The sequence below is a fragment of the Dipteris shenzhenensis genome, chromosome 24 (genome assembly GCF_047967505.1).
Source record: "Dipteris shenzhenensis isolate YYH24624 ecotype China chromosome 24, Dip_SZ_1.0, whole genome shotgun sequence".
Taxonomy (NCBI): domain Eukaryota; kingdom Viridiplantae; phylum Streptophyta; class Polypodiopsida; order Gleicheniales; family Dipteridaceae; genus Dipteris; species Dipteris shenzhenensis.
Genome location: NC_141619.1, coordinates 54178618 through 54195211, shown reverse-complemented (window position 1 = coordinate 54195211; position 16594 = coordinate 54178618). Strand labels below are relative to the sequence as shown.

The 16594-nt window shown below is 40.6% G+C and overlaps 1 pseudogene; it reads left to right on the top strand.

Moving 5' to 3' along the window:
* Positions 1-13064: 13064 nt before the first annotated feature.
* Positions 13065-16080, top strand: LOC147886821 (uncharacterized; annotated as a pseudogene).
* The last annotated feature ends 514 nt before the right edge of the window (positions 16081-16594 follow it).

Genomic DNA, 16594 nt, shown 5'->3' with positions numbered 1-16594 from the left:
TGCTTTAAAGGGGAGATTGCGCAAGCCTTTTGGCTAAATCCAAAGGAGTGGGATATGATTGTGGTAGAGTCTCATTACACCCCAAATAGGCGGTGATAGTAGAGAGAGGCAACATGAACATGGGTGAATTCGGGATCATTGCATCGTTTGGGGAGTGGTTGATGTAGTCACCTTCAATGGAGACTTTGTGAGTGTTCTTGATTTGGTTATCTATGGTACGTAGGCTATTTCACTAGCTCAATGTATTGATTCACATTCTTGTAAACAATTTTAGATTGAGACAATAGGTAGAGCACCACCGAGCTCAAGTGACGGTATGGCCACAAGCTCGAATCTTGAGGTGACATACTAAATGTTGTTTACCTTGTGCACTTGTTTTATTGCTATTTCTTTAATCATATCTAATTGATATTGTTTAAAATTATTTATCCCAAATTGCTACAAGGAGAGCCTTTGATGCAATGAGATTAATGATTAGTTCTAGCCTTTTTTTTAATTTACTCTCTAGTTTTTGATGATTTTGTACTTATAAACTTTTAGACAGCTCATGTTTTAGATACCCTGATTGTCATCTTGTGAAGGTGAATCTAGATTTTGTGCTTGTTTGAGTTGCATGTGTACGGTTTAAAGGTTTGCTATTAGCATGTCCTTGTAGGGCTTTATGGTGTTATGATGCTACATGCTTGAAGTTTTTATTTGGATTTTGAAAGGTGTTGCATTATTTTGATTATGTTCTTGATGTACTATTGTGAGCCTTGTGGGTTTTGGTATCAACAAACCAATTTTGATGTAAAGACAACACGATTATGATGTTCAAGCATATGGTATTGGTATATGTTTGTTAGTGCAAGGACTTATGGTTTTTCATATCTAAAAATTATATTAAAATGCAGTCAAACTTTTTAGGAATTTTTATAAGGTTATTGTTATAATTTATGGTTCTTTGTGTGAAAATGATATCAAAATGCAGCCCAATTTTTTTAAAAATTTGCACATGGTCACATTAATGTAAAGACTTTGTATTTGTTATGTGTAGAACACATGTTGTTAACACATGTTGTGAATGATGTCCACTTTTTCTGCCCCATTGAACCAAGCCTTGTTTATCGCTTTAGTGAGATTGTTTATGTTAATTGTGTGCCCTTCATGTTTTTTTTGACCTTGTCATGTTGTCCTATTCAAGAATTGATAATGTATAGATGTTATTGATGTCACTTTAGAACTCCTACTTAATCAAGAGCCTTTTTTCTCGAGTACAAGCTATTGTGTACTCTTCAAAAGTTGGCATTGAGGGCTTTTTCAAACCTATAGAGGGTCTATATAGCATACTAACCCTTTGTAATGGGGATTGATATGCTATAGACCCTTCTTGATGGGAGTTGGTATGCTATACCGATTCATTCTGATGAGATAGAAGATTCGACTACAATAAACGAGCTTGACTACAATAAGCGAGCAGGAGCTCTTATCATTTCTTGGAACTCAATTGCGATTTTCATTAAGCTATCATCTTGATATTGACAACCAAACTAAAGGGATCAACCAAGGGATTGAAGATAACATCCATAGCTATGTTAGTGCCGACCAGAAGGATTAAGCCGACCACATCAACATCTTGGAGTTTCACTGCAATAATTTTATTCATAGCACCACTAGCTTCTTTTCTTCTTAGAGCTATCTACAAGTAAAGAAGTTATAATGCCTCTTCCCCTTGCAATTGACAATGTTTATATATATAATGAAGACTATGAAGAATTCTTTCAAAGATGGCAACAAAATATAAAAGCAACAAAATCCCAGTCTAGAGAAGAGTAGAGCTTGAATGATCAAGTTTGCTAATCAACACAAGAGAAAAGAAAAACTCTTCACCAAAGGTGACTTAGTCCTCATTAGCTCGGAACACATTTCCCTTCCCAACAAACTCACACCAAAGTTCAACCATCGATACTACAACCCTTACCAAGTCCTCTAATATACAATGACATACGCTAGAGTCACTGCATCATGTCAAAATTCACCCAACCTTCCACATAAGACTTCTCAAATGCTTCCACCCTAAGCTTCGCTTTGATTTCCCAACACCCATGTTATAGATAAATAGTTCGATGCTCCTAATGTGTATTTTTAGATTGTATGTGTGCACGCAAGACCGTAGATGGAGCGATGTATAAGAAGAATCATCAAGGATGCTCCATATCTCTTAATCTCTCTCTATACTCTCTCACTAGTTGTATTTATATCACTCTCTCAAGATGGCTCTCTATTTTTAAGAGAGGCACTGTCTATTTTTGTAACCTCTTCATATCTATAAAAGCAAGTCTCACGTGGGTGCATGGAGGGAGGGTTATCCATGCGCTCACATGAGAGAGAGTAGCCTTCGCTCCTACATTGTTTTCTCTCTCTCTCTCTCTCTCTCTCTCTCTCTCTCTCTCTCTCTCTCTCTCTCTCTCCCCCCCCCTGTGTTTCTGCTTCTCGTCTCCCACCGGCTCCCTCCAAGGCGGCGACCAAGGCATAGACCTTGGCATACCTTGGCATCGAAGGCTTCGTTGGCATCGTTGGCTGCATGCATGAGAACTTCCTCTTAAGCTTTTGGCAAGAAGGAGATCCATGACCACCCTCAAGGAAAAGGTTTTGAACCCTCCACCTCAAGCTTTCACCCGAGTGTTTTACCACTCAAGCTATTCACCTTGCTTGTCTATGCTTTCAAATTATAAGGTGAAAAGGTAACATCAAGGCCCTTCACCCTTCCCTTTTCCCTTTTCTTAACTTCTACAAGGCCCCTTGCACCCTTCAATTTTTCTCTCTATTTACTTCTTCTACCCAACTTCTCTATTACCAACGCCCATAACTTTCACCATGAATAACGATTGCTTGAACTCAGATTCTCTCCTTCCGGACGCAACTCTCGAGCAACAAATTGAAATTCTTCAACAAAACCTTATGGATGCACAGAAAGTAATTGACGAATGGGATAGTTTTATCCACAACACTCAAGAGGATGACAACTGGCTCATACAAATTATCAAAAGCATTTTCGACACACAAAAGGCTCACAAAGAGGCAAAGATAAGTTTAAAAACTTTTCAAGTTTACAAAGTTTGATGGTTGAAAGGATGAAAAAGTTTTTCTTACATGGTTAAGTTAGTTTCTCTCTCCTCAAACGAGATGAGTAAACAAGGATAAATTTCTCTCATGAAAAAGATTTTTTTTCGAACGCTCATAAAGTTTACATCGATTCGGATAAGTTTTATTTTCCAATGACTACAAGATTTTATATACATCTGTATATTTGAAATTTTTTGTCATTCATAGTTTTACATGAGTCCATTGGTCATTACCTACCAATTTGTCAGTAAACCATGCATCATCGGAGTGCCGATTCGCCGACTTTAGACAGCACTGTTGTTATAAATCTTATGAATGCTTGCAAGTTTGCGGCATTATAACTAAAAGTTTTATGAATGTTTGCCGGTTTGAGGCAGCACTGTCATGAGTTTTAGGGTGTAGATCACCGATCGAGGCAGCACAAAAATGTGTCAGTCATATTGTCACTTTGTCGGTGTAGGCAATGTTGACATTTGCCGGTGTAGGCAATATTGATGTCTATTTTTATGTGGACTGATCACCCACATGGACTGTTACACATATCTCCTGCGGGATTATTAAAACTCATGAGGTTGATGATGATGGGTAGACGATTGGATGGATACCTATGACCAATGATGCCCTTTTAGGCATGACATATATGATGTATTCTTATGGTATGGGACACAAGAATATCTCATATTCGTTAACTTTAAGCATATTCTTGTGCATGGTGGTATAAGATTTATTTGGTGTCTAATATGCTTTGTGATGTTTTAATAATCTTGTTGAGCTTTGAGATTGCAGGTTTTTACTCATTTACCTTACAACTGAGGACAATTGCTTTTTCAACCCGGAGGTATGTTATAGATAAGTAGTTTGATGCTGCTAACGCGTATTTCTAGCTTGTATGTGTGCAGGCAAGGCTGTAAATGGAACGATGTATGAGAAGAATCATCGAGGATGCTCCATATCTCTTAATCTGTCTCTATACTCTCTCACTAGTTGTATTTATATCACTCTCTCGATATGGCTCTCTATTTTTAAGAGAGGCACTCTCTATTTTTGTAACCTCTTCATATCTATAAAAGCAGGTTTCGCGTGGGTGCATGGAGGGGGGGTTATTCGTGTGTCATGCGAGGGGGAGTAGCCTTCGCCCCTATCGTGTGTTCCCTCTCTCTCTCTCTCTCTCTCTCTCTCTCTCTCTCTCTCTCTCTCTCTCCCCCTGTGTCTCTGTTTTTCTATGCATTCATGTGTGTGTCGTGGCGTGTGTGTGTGTATGCAATTCTGTAAAAAGAAGAGACGATCCTGTAACAACCCACCCTTTGCGTTCTTGGACTCGAACCAAAAGCTATCCTCAAACAGAGATTTGACCATAAGTATACCCAATTTTATGTCAAATGGAAAGGAAGGCCACTCTTAGATTGTTTGTGGACCAAGAACCCTTCATGATGGACATAAATTGGCCCCTTGTGCTATGATACTGCTGCATGCAATGAGGAAGAGGAGAAGAAGAAAAACATACAACAAGCCAATAGAATAGCTTACACTTATTTTGTAACAACTAGATTGCCTACTAGGGATAGGTAGAAAATCAATAATGCCAAAGATTTGCATTTTGTAAACCACACCACATTGTCATTCCCTTTCTTGGCAAGGGCATCAAGTTCTCTCAAACTAAGGGTGTATATGAGGGTTTGTATTCACTCTCCACAAAGCAACATTGCAAGCCAAAGTAGCCTTGCAAAAAAGCAACCAAGACAATGGTGATCATTAAGCATGCCTCCGTGCTTTGATGTTTTGCTACCTCACTTTGATGTAGCCTTTGTATATGCCTTTCACACATAATATGGAGGCCTTGTTGTTTTGATGCCCCCCTCTCTCTCTCACTCTCAACTCTCTTTTGCAATCTATGAACACACATGCACCACTTGCTTGAGATCTTTAGATCATGGGCCATGCTGCATGGCTGGTTGGAGACTACAGGCTCTCTGGTCGGCTCTCTGGTCCCTGCAAAACATTGTGTCCCTTAGCAAGAACTGTGGAAGACTTTAGCACTCAGACCTAGTGGCTTAAAAGTCACAATTCACTAGGAGTCTTGTGCCCTCTTAGAAGAGTCACAAACTAGCTACACCCATTGAGAGAGAGAGAGAGAGAGAGAGAGAGAGAGAGAGAGAAGAGAGAGAGAGAGAGAGAGAGAGAGAGAGAGAGAGAGAGAGAGAGATTCTCCCAAGTGTCATATTATGCTATCTCATCTTGTGATGCACACACATCCTCATAAATAATTTCATGAAGCATTCAGAGGTCAAAATCTAGGGTGTATATCCATAGGTGTTGATCGATTGATAAAACTATCATGAGTTCTCTCTCTCTCTCTCTCTCTCTCTCTCTCTCTCTCTCTCTCTAGTTTGCCCATCAGAGTCGTACATTCATTATTTCATGTTATATCAATTGAAATATGTGTGCCTCCCTCAAAGAGAGTTTGATTCTTAGTCAATGGCGGAGGAGTATGTTCTTTAACTAGTTGTGAGCTAAAGCCCCGTGACCTCCCTCCCCCTTGAGATGCTAAAGGTGTTATGGCATAATGTAACATACTAAATCAATTCCAAGAAACTTACATAAGTTAAATTTAACACGTGTAAGATACATACTCAAGATTTGAATGCTATGAAAGAATGTTCCTACCACACATAATGATAATATGAATCCTTGCTAACCAAATACAATCCCCTCTTGGCGATGACTAGTAACATCAAGAGAAAAAACACAATAATGGCTCCAAAATCCACATTTACAAAGCATATGGTACATTTGCACAATATTTTGTGATAATTTTTGCAATATATTTTCATCAATCATGTCACTTTTGAATCTCAAAACAATGGAATCAACTACATAAATAATCAATATCAACAAAGAACAACCTTTTATCAGAACAAAATAAGCTCTTAGAAAGAGACAAAAAGCAAGAACAACAAAGAGAATACCAGCACCGATTTACTGTGTGTCATATTGACGGTACACTGTGTGTAATACCGACATTGATATCGATGGTTTATTATTATTATTATTTATAGAGCAACAGTAAATCATCTCCTATTGTTGTAGCTGTTGTACATAGTCAATAGCAACAACTACAACAGGAGAGCTCTCCTCTCTGTCCACAAAAAAAACCATATATACCATAGACCATAAATTGTAACAATAAATATATCATGGACTACAACCGTAACCATAAACTGTAACATAAGAGACCTCCTTTCTGTGAAAAAAAAACCATATATACCATAGACCATAAACTATAACCATAAATATATCATAAAACTAGGAATGAACACTTGCATTACCATAAACCATAAGATATTTGTTAGATCGACCATAACCATATCAATACTTGTCATAGACCATAAGATACCCGTCAAAAATTAACTATAACATAAACCATAAGATATATACCTACCATAAATCCATCATAACCATATTGAAACTTGCCATAAAGCATAAACCATAAGATACCTACCATAAATCGACCATAACCATATCAATATTTGTCATAGACCATAAGATACCTGTCATAGATCGACCATAAACCATAAGATACCTGCCATAGATCAACTATAAACCATAAGATACATAAGATACCTACCATAGATCAACACTTGCCATAAACCATAAACCATAAAAAACCACAAGATACCTGCCATAAACCATATCAACACTTGCAATAAACCATAAACCATAAGATAACTATGATAAAGACCAAAAATTGTAACCACAAACTATAAGCCATAAACAATGCTTCGAGCAACTTGCCATAAAAAGATAACCAAAGACAAAAACAAAGCCCTTTTGCTTTAACAAATTTAGCTCTATATCAACAAAATCATGACTTCGAGCACTAGATTGAAGTTCCCTTTCATGCACAAGAAAGACAATAACCATTGATGGGCTTATCCCAAATAAGCTACTTTATATTGTGATAAGTAAAATACATGACATTCAATAATATATTGCCTACTTAATAAACTTGAGAAAGTTGTTGAAAATTTTGTAATCACTCACATTGAGTTGGTATCTCTCAATTGATAAGCTGTATGTACATTTGCTAATGTTGACTCTATTGCAACCATGTTCAAGTCTATTAGTACATATGCAAACATTTGTGAACCTTTAACTCTTTAATACCAATCAAGTTTCACTTCTACGTCTTCAAAACAATTTGTCAAATCCAAGCCTCGCTTATAGTCCACATATCTATCTCCAACTTTCTTCCTCATCTTTCAGACTCTTCCCAAGTATTAATTACAATGAGGTTTATCATATTGATTTTGTGGCTCTTCTAGTGTGCTTTTGATACTTAGGGAGGTTGTAGACAAAATAATTCCACAATCACTACCTATACTGAAAAATTTTGCATTTCCAAAAGCTTGGAAATTTGGCTTGTGGACAAAATAAACAACTTGCCTTACCCTTGCTATCCTTTGACAATGCTGAATTTCCATTCAATTGACTAGCCAATGTTGAAGTTGTGCTTTCCATCAATTTCTATGGTGGGTTTGATTATGGCTCTATGTGCATCAGTGCTTTGTTCATGTTGCTATCATCACCCAAGAACCCATCTATTTCATGCTGGATCTCACTAAGAGCAATGACTTCATCATCTCCATTTGAATATTCTCATGGCTTCAATTCATCAACTCTTTGCTGCGTAAAATCATCATACTCACATGTTGCTCCCATTTTTGAACCTAGTTTTGACCACATGTCATGAGTATATTCAATCTATGGTTGTAACCGTCGATACATGTCATCTACTTTGCAAGGTTTCAATCCAAATGATTCACATGACAAGTTTTGTGATTTTAGCATGCCCTCTTTCAATGCAACCATTATTCTTGTGCCAAAAGATACACACATTCATAGCTACTCAAATCTATTTCCCAACTTCCTTCATTCTTATTTAATGACCACCAAATGTGTTCTTGTTTCTTGTTCCCTTGAGAAAGTTAGCCCGTCTAAACTGCACTCCTGCTTAGCAACCCTGTTCAATGATCTCCTGATCAAATACAAGAAGTCTCCAAATCAAAGGGTTTTTCCTGTCATATCAAGCTTGCAATCTTACTAAAATAACTTTTAGTATAGCTACATTTAATCTTGTAAGATGTAAAGGACACTAAAGATTAGGATAGAGGTCTCTAAACATCTCGATAAGAAGCACAACAAAATGGCACAAAAGCTGAATATCTATGTATGCCTCTTTGCTAATAAAATTCTTCTTTAACTTGTAAGTTGGGTGCTAATAAGCAGACAACCTTCAAGGCTTGAAAAATAATGTGGCTTAGGTGCCAATATAATAGACTCCCTTAGATCCAAATACAATGATAAGAAGATATCAATATAGTCAGCCATGATTTGCAAATATGCCATAGTTCCTTGTGTACTTCTCTCCTCCTTTTGCAATTTTCTCAATTGATTATGCACTTGCCCACTTGAAATTCTTTGAGCTATTCCCTAATTTTGATGATGATTTCTTTGAACATAACCTTTTTGTAACCTCTGTTTGATCAAAAGCAACTTTTTTGTAAATGATTCTTCCGACATTATTTAGTGTGATCCAAACTTTTCCAATAGCAAGTTTTGGTTTTGGCTATTTAGTGGACTAATAAGCTTCTTTCCTCCATGAGTAAAATCTTGGTCATGTAATCCACACATGCATGGCCATCTAACATCCTTCTAATGGGCTTCCAACATTCTAAAGATGCTCCACAATGTTCCATTGGTTTTACCAAAGTCATTGTTAAAGCCACTGCATGTGGCTTGCACCATTAAAGCGAGTCATGGAAGACACTCATGAAGAGAATTCACTACCAAAAGTCTAGCATAGATTTCCACCACATGGTTCTAAAAGGCATTCACTATCTTCTCGTATCCTTGTAATCTCTCTTATTGGGTTGTTTGAAGAGCATTTGTGATGTTCTGCTTCTTGCTTGCAAAAGCTAACAAGAGTATCATCCTTGGCATTTCAGCCACATGAAAGGAAATAAACCCATGGAAATAAAATCATAATTCAAGTTGTAGGGTAGATGAAAATCAACTATGTGTTACCTTATGTTGATGGTGGCAACTTTTATGTGCTCACTTTTCCAAGAAATGTTAATACAATAGTTGTTTTTGATCATAGTGCATCTAATATACCCTTCCATGCTATTTCATATTCATTATTGTTGGTGCTAAGTTGGCATATAGAATTTGATATAGTTACATGCACTCTTATCCTTGATCTAATGCCAAACTTTGTTTCATTAAGAATACCGCCTTTGGTGCCATGGAAGATCTACTTAATATGATAAGGGACCCACCAAATGGTTGAATACCTAACCAATGGCCATTGTCCAGCTTTGTCTATGCTTATTCAAAGCAAAATCCCAAAGCTAAGAATGGACTCACCTTCTCTATGCTTGCTCAAAGCAAAAGCCCAAAGCTAAGAATGGATTCACCTTCTCTATCACAAAATCTTGTTCATGAATGCCTAAAAATTTTTGCTCTTGCAAACCAAGGAGGCATGCACAACTATGAAGACAAGGATTTTGGTTATCATATTCACAAGAAATTGTACATTATTGAGCATGCCCCTTTAGATAGCATTTCATGGAATGACCTTGATCCTCCACATACATGTTGATTAGTCCCATGGTCTCATATGTAGGCTACTATTTCCATCACAAGAAAGTTGTGTCTTTGTAGTAGTGGACATAGAATGCAAACATGCATGAGGTCCAAATTTGGGGTAATGTCCATGGGTAGTGTTACCGGAACAAAATAACAAAGATGAGAGCAGACTTTCCTTGTTAATCATAAAGACTTGTTTGTGGATGCCAAACAATTTTGCTCTTGCAGAATGATTAGGCATACACAATTGCAAAGACAAGGAATGTGATAATTGTATTTTGCAACAAACTACATATTATTTGATCCACCTTTCAATAAAATTTTAAAGAATGGCCTTAATCCCCACAAACATGTACATTGGTCCCATGGTCTCATGCGTAGGCTGCTTTTTTCAATGCAAGAAAATCATGTCTTTGGAGTAGTGGACATAGAATGCAAGCACATGCATGAGGTACCAATTTGGGATGATGTCCATGTCCATGTTCCCCTGGTCTCGTGTGTAGGCTGCATTTTTCAATGCAAAAAAATCATGTCTTTGGAGTAGTGGACATAGAATGCAAGCATATGCATGAGGTACCAATTTGGGACGATGTCGATGGCCAATGTTACTTGAATCAGAACATTGGAGCAAAATTCCAAAACTAACAAATTGACTTTCCTTCTAAATCACAAAGTCTTGTTTGTGAATGTCCAAACATTTATGTGCTTGCAAACCAAGGAGCCATGCACATCTGTGAAGATAAGAAACATGGTAACTATATTTGCAAGCATTGGGATAGGGGGATCTAGTGTTGAGATGTTTGAGGATGGTGAGCATGGCATAGGTAGGTATAAAGAAGAGTAGAATAGACGAGGATGTGAAGTCTCAAGTGACACCATTTGCAACCTTGCACGAAAAACACGGGATGCCTTGTCAATGAGTGATGGCTCTGCTTGCCCAAATTTTCCATGTTCTCATGTGTAGACTAATTTTTCTTGCACAACAAAATCATGTCTTTGGAGTAGTGGATCTGGAATGAAAGCACATGCATGAGGCACAAATTTGGGATGAAGTCTATGGGCAAGATTACTTGAGTAACAACATCCGGATGGATTCAAAAGAATATTATATATGGAAGCCTTGGCTCAAATGTGTCCTTGAGATCCTTGCTAAAGAGCTTAAGCTTCTACACCAAAGCTGATGGACCCTTTGCTGTGGATGGGAGTTTGAAATTCTCAACACTAGGTAGACAACTTTTGAGCGTCTCTTTTAGGTCTCATGAGCCCATTGAATTGGCACACTAGAGTAGAACATATCAAAGACTGAAGTACTCAAAAGCATCATATTACAAAGACCCACTTTGTGTCTTTTCCATGTAGAAGCAAAGAGTCTTCGACATGACAAGCAAGCAATGGCTTCAGAGTCAAGGATTGGTGAATCAAGGCTGAGAGCATCGAACTTTAAGAGGACATCATGGCCATGAATTGGCATCATATCCGTAGATTATGAAAATCGCACAACCGCTTTACATAGGGTGAGAAAGTCATTAAAGAGGAGTTATCAAATCTGATTGGCAAAGAACAAAACCCATTCCTCGAGGAGTGATTAAATCTGACTTGCAAAGAACAAAATCCATTCCTCGAGGGAGGAAAGTAGGAGACGGCTAGTGGCATGGAGGATGAGGGACAAAAAAGATCAAATGCAGGAAGCATGAGATCCAAAGTTGAGGTTTGCAAATGAAGGCACAAAGGTTCTCCTTTCGCTCTTTCTTCACTCAAAGCCCCAAAGGGCAAAAGGCACCTCCTAGCATTGGAAAGGGCAATGGAAAACAAAAGGGAGTAAGGAGCCACTCTTCTCTAATTTCAGGAAGGAAAGCAAAGCAAGGAACCCAAGAAGTGTGAAGTAGTTCCTTCAAACTCAAGCCCCATAAAGTCTACCAACAAATAGGCTATGAGAAAGGCCAAAGAAGTGGGATCGTTGATGTGCCCTCTCATTGAATTGAGTCAATGTCGCTTGATCATGCCAAAACACTTCCTAGTGTTGATTTCCAAAAACCAAGAGATTCCAATCCACTTTGTTATGATCTATCTCAAGGCTGAGTAGCATCTTCAACTTGGACAAAACCCATGTAATGTGTGTCTATAAACTAGGGTCTGTAAACAAATTTGGGAACTGCTCCTATCGCCTCCTAAATGATTATGTCCCTTGGTACTACTTTTGTGAGTAGTCTAAACTTCCTCTTTTTTAATGAAAGAATTGTCGTTCTCAAGAGGAGTTTATAGTAAGGCTCTAAATGCAATTTTCAATAATGAAGTAGGCACTACAGTCACCTCTCTAGGAAGCTCGAGCCAAGATGTCATGACAAAAGTTGTAGCGGGTCTTTTTCCAACCATTCCAAAAAGAACCAACAACTTGTTATAACTTAACTCCCTTCACTAGGGCTTAAGTCGCTCAATCCAAACCAAATTTTCTCACGGCATGCAATTATCAGTCTCTTTTTTGCAAGAAATTTTTCAACAAATGCGTAGACATGCTTGTTTGACTCAAGCCTCATGGCCCCATAATCTAGATTGCTCGCTAGCCTTCTACAAGAGGTAGTGTGCTATTTTCTTAGCAAGCTGTTTTTTTAGTTTGTCTCCTTTTGAACCAACCAGTGCCTACCAATTGGCACCTCTCTCTTTCCTTCAAATCTTTCCACCCTTTTGCTTAATGAAGTGCTTAATCAAGTGAAGATGCCCAATAAGAGCCGCGTCTCACTGTGCATTAGTATGATTTATGGCATTAGTAAAGTTTCTAAAAAAGGTAGTGTTGCAAGTTTATGTTGACCTTTTCCTTAATACACTAATCTTGTTAATATTCACAAAAATGTGTGTATTAACAACACTAGTGGAGCATGTTTGGCTCACCTTGCTTTTAGAAAACTGTCCCAACTAGTTTAGGCAAATTCAAAGTTAAAACAATCAAGCATATGAAATCTTTTCCTCTGAGTTAATTTATGTGTGACCATTTCATGTTGTTAATAAATACTACTAATACTTTTAGGCAGAGTGGGACTCGGCTCTAAGTATTTTATCTAATATCCAATCATTTAACAAGCCTTTTTGGCGGACCGCTCGCTTAAGGATTTTTTTTTTTCTTTTTTTTGAAATGGAAAAGATATCTCCTCATCATTGGTGACTGATGGGCAGGTAAGATTGCAAGGGGCAGGAGGAAGGTGATGCAACGCTAGGGAGGGGAGAAACTGATCGGCAAAGCAAGTTCCAATATGAGGCGAAGATGGTGGCGCTGATCTGAAAGAGTTTACGAAGGGCAGTACTGTAGCGCAGACGAAATGCAGGCGAGTCACGGAGGGGCTGGGTTAAGGGGTAGCAGCACCAATGGCAGCACCAGCACCAGCAATAGCACCCGCCGCAGACCCCACGTTTAGCAGGATGACATGGCCGAGGTGAAAGAGACGTTTCGTCGAGTCGCACGTTCCCGTCACCGCAAAGGCACTTACTCGGGCGCAGCCGATCATCGCAGCAGCCCGCTTCGCATCAACGCCCCCACCCTCAGCCGCAACAGGCGTGCCCGCATCCGCTCCCAAGTCCCCTCCACCGGCGCCCTGCAGGTGACGATCAAAGTGCTGCAGGAGATCCAAAGCTCTCTCACTGAGCGCAAGAAAAATCCTCATGACCCCTCTGTCTACCCTGTCTATGTCCGCCGCCCTTGGTCTGTTAGTGCTAGCCAGTATCGCCCACCACACGCCAGACCAACATCTCACCCCCACCCTGAGATCCCTATTTCCGCCACCCAGGGCCCTCCTCCACCTTCCCAACGCCTCCCTCACGTCAGTCCTAATGCCTCCCAATCCGCTGAAGCCATCTCCATCCCCCACGACGTGAACCCTTCATTCAAGTCTCCCCATGTCAGCCCTAACTGGAAGCTCCATCGTGCCGCCACCCACATCAGCCCTGAAAGTCATGCACACAATATACACGTCAGCTCAAACAGTCATGTGGCAAGCGTCTATGCCAGCCCTAGCAGCCATGCTGTAATTGCCAATTCACACTTCCACGTCACCACTAAGGAATCTGCCACCCCTCTGTACTACAGGCCAGCTCGGTTCAAGCCTCTGTATGACATCTCCAACGGTGTGTTTCCTCACACTCAGACCCGGAAGAGAGCTGCTTATCCTAATCAAGAGAAGATCAGAGCCTGTGCAAAAGAGAAGCCCACTACAGACAGCTCATCACTCAGCATGACAGCTTGGAAATGCAGCATGACATCAGCCCTAACTTACAGCCACATGACGTCAGCCCTGACCTACATGCTGCAGCTTGCCATCGTCATCTAGACCCCGATATCAGCATACAGAGCCATAGCATACCCGTTCAAGCAGGCAGTACTAAGTATGGTATCCTTGCAATGGGACCCATTACAGCTTTGCTTGGAACTCGCCAGATAGTGACAGCTTCATCATCACCAAGAGACCCAGAACTATCAGGCCTTCCCCCATGGGCTTCTCAGAGTCATGGCCTTCCTCAAGCACCTGCTTCAGCAATGATCTACACCATCTCTCTGATCTTCAAGCCCACCTCAGGCTCCTTCATGGCCTTGATTGCGGCGATGGCCTCCACTCCGATCGCAGGCCGCATTCAGAAAATGATCTGAATCTGCACTCTTCAAGCTATTTTAAGGAGAGGCCACCTTCAAGGTGCACGAAGAGGCCTTTGTCCAGCTCTTGCTTGTGGAGAAATATGAGAGATGTGCTGAGCATAGCCAACAGTACTGAGAATGCCGATCATTTTAGCCCTCTTGATTTTGGGTTTCCACCAGATGCTTGGTCTGCTGACTCATCCACCTCTCAGCTGGAGTGCTCAATCTTCATCCCCCGGGACTTGAACGGCAACATTCTGCGGCCTCGGCCCTCCGCTGCCGCCACATGTGGCACAAGCAGCAGGCTGATCAAACAGAGGTACTGCCCTAAGAGCAATGCAGACTACAAGAGCAATTCCTTTGCAGGAGCTTTAATGGATTTGTCAAGGAGGCACAGAGTAGCAGGACAGCAGAAGAGCAACAAGCATAGTGAGAGCCCCAATTTGGGGCCAAAGGCAGGCTCTGCAAAGAGAGGGGGTTTGATCCATTTGGGGCCAGGAATGAAGAAGACGAAGCTGCCCATGAATTTCTCTGTAAGTTCTTGCCTGGATGATTTGGAGGGTTTGCCTCCAAGCAAGTGGGCAAAGAGGCTTGCTTCAGACCTAATGGGAACTAGTCCTTGCAGAGGAAAGCCCAAAACAGGGGATTCATATGTGAAGGAGATGAGTAGATCCCCTACCAATGGGCTGAAGCCTAGGGTTAAGTTTGCAAGCCCCTCTGTGCAGAACCCAAATGATGGCTGCTTTAGAAAGGAAGCTCAGAGCTTAGCTTCTGCTGACATGATCCCAGATTTGCTGTCTTGGGAGAGGGACTCTGGTCTGCTAACAGGAGACCCACCAACTGCTGTCGACAATAAGCATGCTGAAGACGATGATGATGAAGAACGTGATCAGCACCTGCTTGAGCAAGTAGAAGCCGTGCTAGGTGCATCATCTTCTTCCTCTGGGTCTCCATCTCTGTCTCCGTTGCAGGGGATGTCGCCAATGCAGTGCTCGCCCCTGCGTGCCTGCACAGAGTTTGTAATGAAGCCCTCTGCGGTCTTGTCCAAGAGTCAGTACTCCCCATGGGAACATGACTACAAGCAAGAGTTCTGGAGAGTTTCTCTCGAGAAGGAAGGTTGCATCAAGGAGCCATCAGTGACAGGCATAAGCTCACATCATGAGCAAGTGGAGAGCCGTGAAGGAAAGATTGAACAAGACATAGCTATTGAGGAAGCCGTAAAGGAGGACGATGATCAGAAAGAAACACAGAAGCTCATGGAAGACAGCATTGGCGAGGAAGACATAGCTCTGATTCAGGAAGCTGTGAAGGAGGAAGAAGAGCAAAGTCCGGAGTTGAAGAGTGAGCCCATCATCCATGCTGACGATACTCAGCCTGTAAGCCGCGTCATCAACATCCATCACAACACTGCACTGATTGAAGCCATGGAAAGCAAATGCAGTGCAGCAGCTACGGTGACCAAGGTGCAGAGTGAATGTAAAGCTGCGGAAGAGGAGGAGATGGAGATGAAGGGTGATGCTCAGACTGAAGAATGGGAGCTAGAAAAGCTGTTCCAGGACTCCTTGGATTTGAACCCTACACTGCGCCATATCTATGATACCATGAGCTACCTCAATAGCCATGTTCCTATATCTCATGATTCCTTCAGCTTGCAGACTCTCTCTTAAATATTGGGATTGCGCTATTTTCTCTTGAATATTAGAGCTGACTTGGTGCCCATGCCCTTTGCTGTTCAGTAATGTTGGCTCTTTAATCTTGGTTAGTCTTCTGTTGCAGTGGGTGCTATAGACCTTAATAGGCCAATGTGAGAACCTCAATTGTTAAGTTTTCTGTGAGGTCCGTTATTTGTTGATTTATATTGTGTGTATGTGTGTGTGTGTGTGTGTGAGAGAGAGAGAGAGAGAGATGGAATGAAATGATATTTTAAAGTCTTGCAAGACCAAATCTGGGATTGAAGTGGCCAAGAAAAACAAGAGCAAAGAAACGACATCAACACCCACCATTATCAGCATGACTCTCGAAGAAGAACAAAAGAGGAGAGCAAGTGCACTACATGTGGAGTGTGCGACCTCAAAGATCGACATAAGTTTGAGGAAGAGGTGAAAGAGCTAATGGGATTCATGCATATTGAGACATTGAGAGAGAGAGAGAGAGAGAGAGAGAGCACCCAAGCAAATGAGTATAACAGGAACCTATCACAATTTAGAACCATTGGATCTTAAA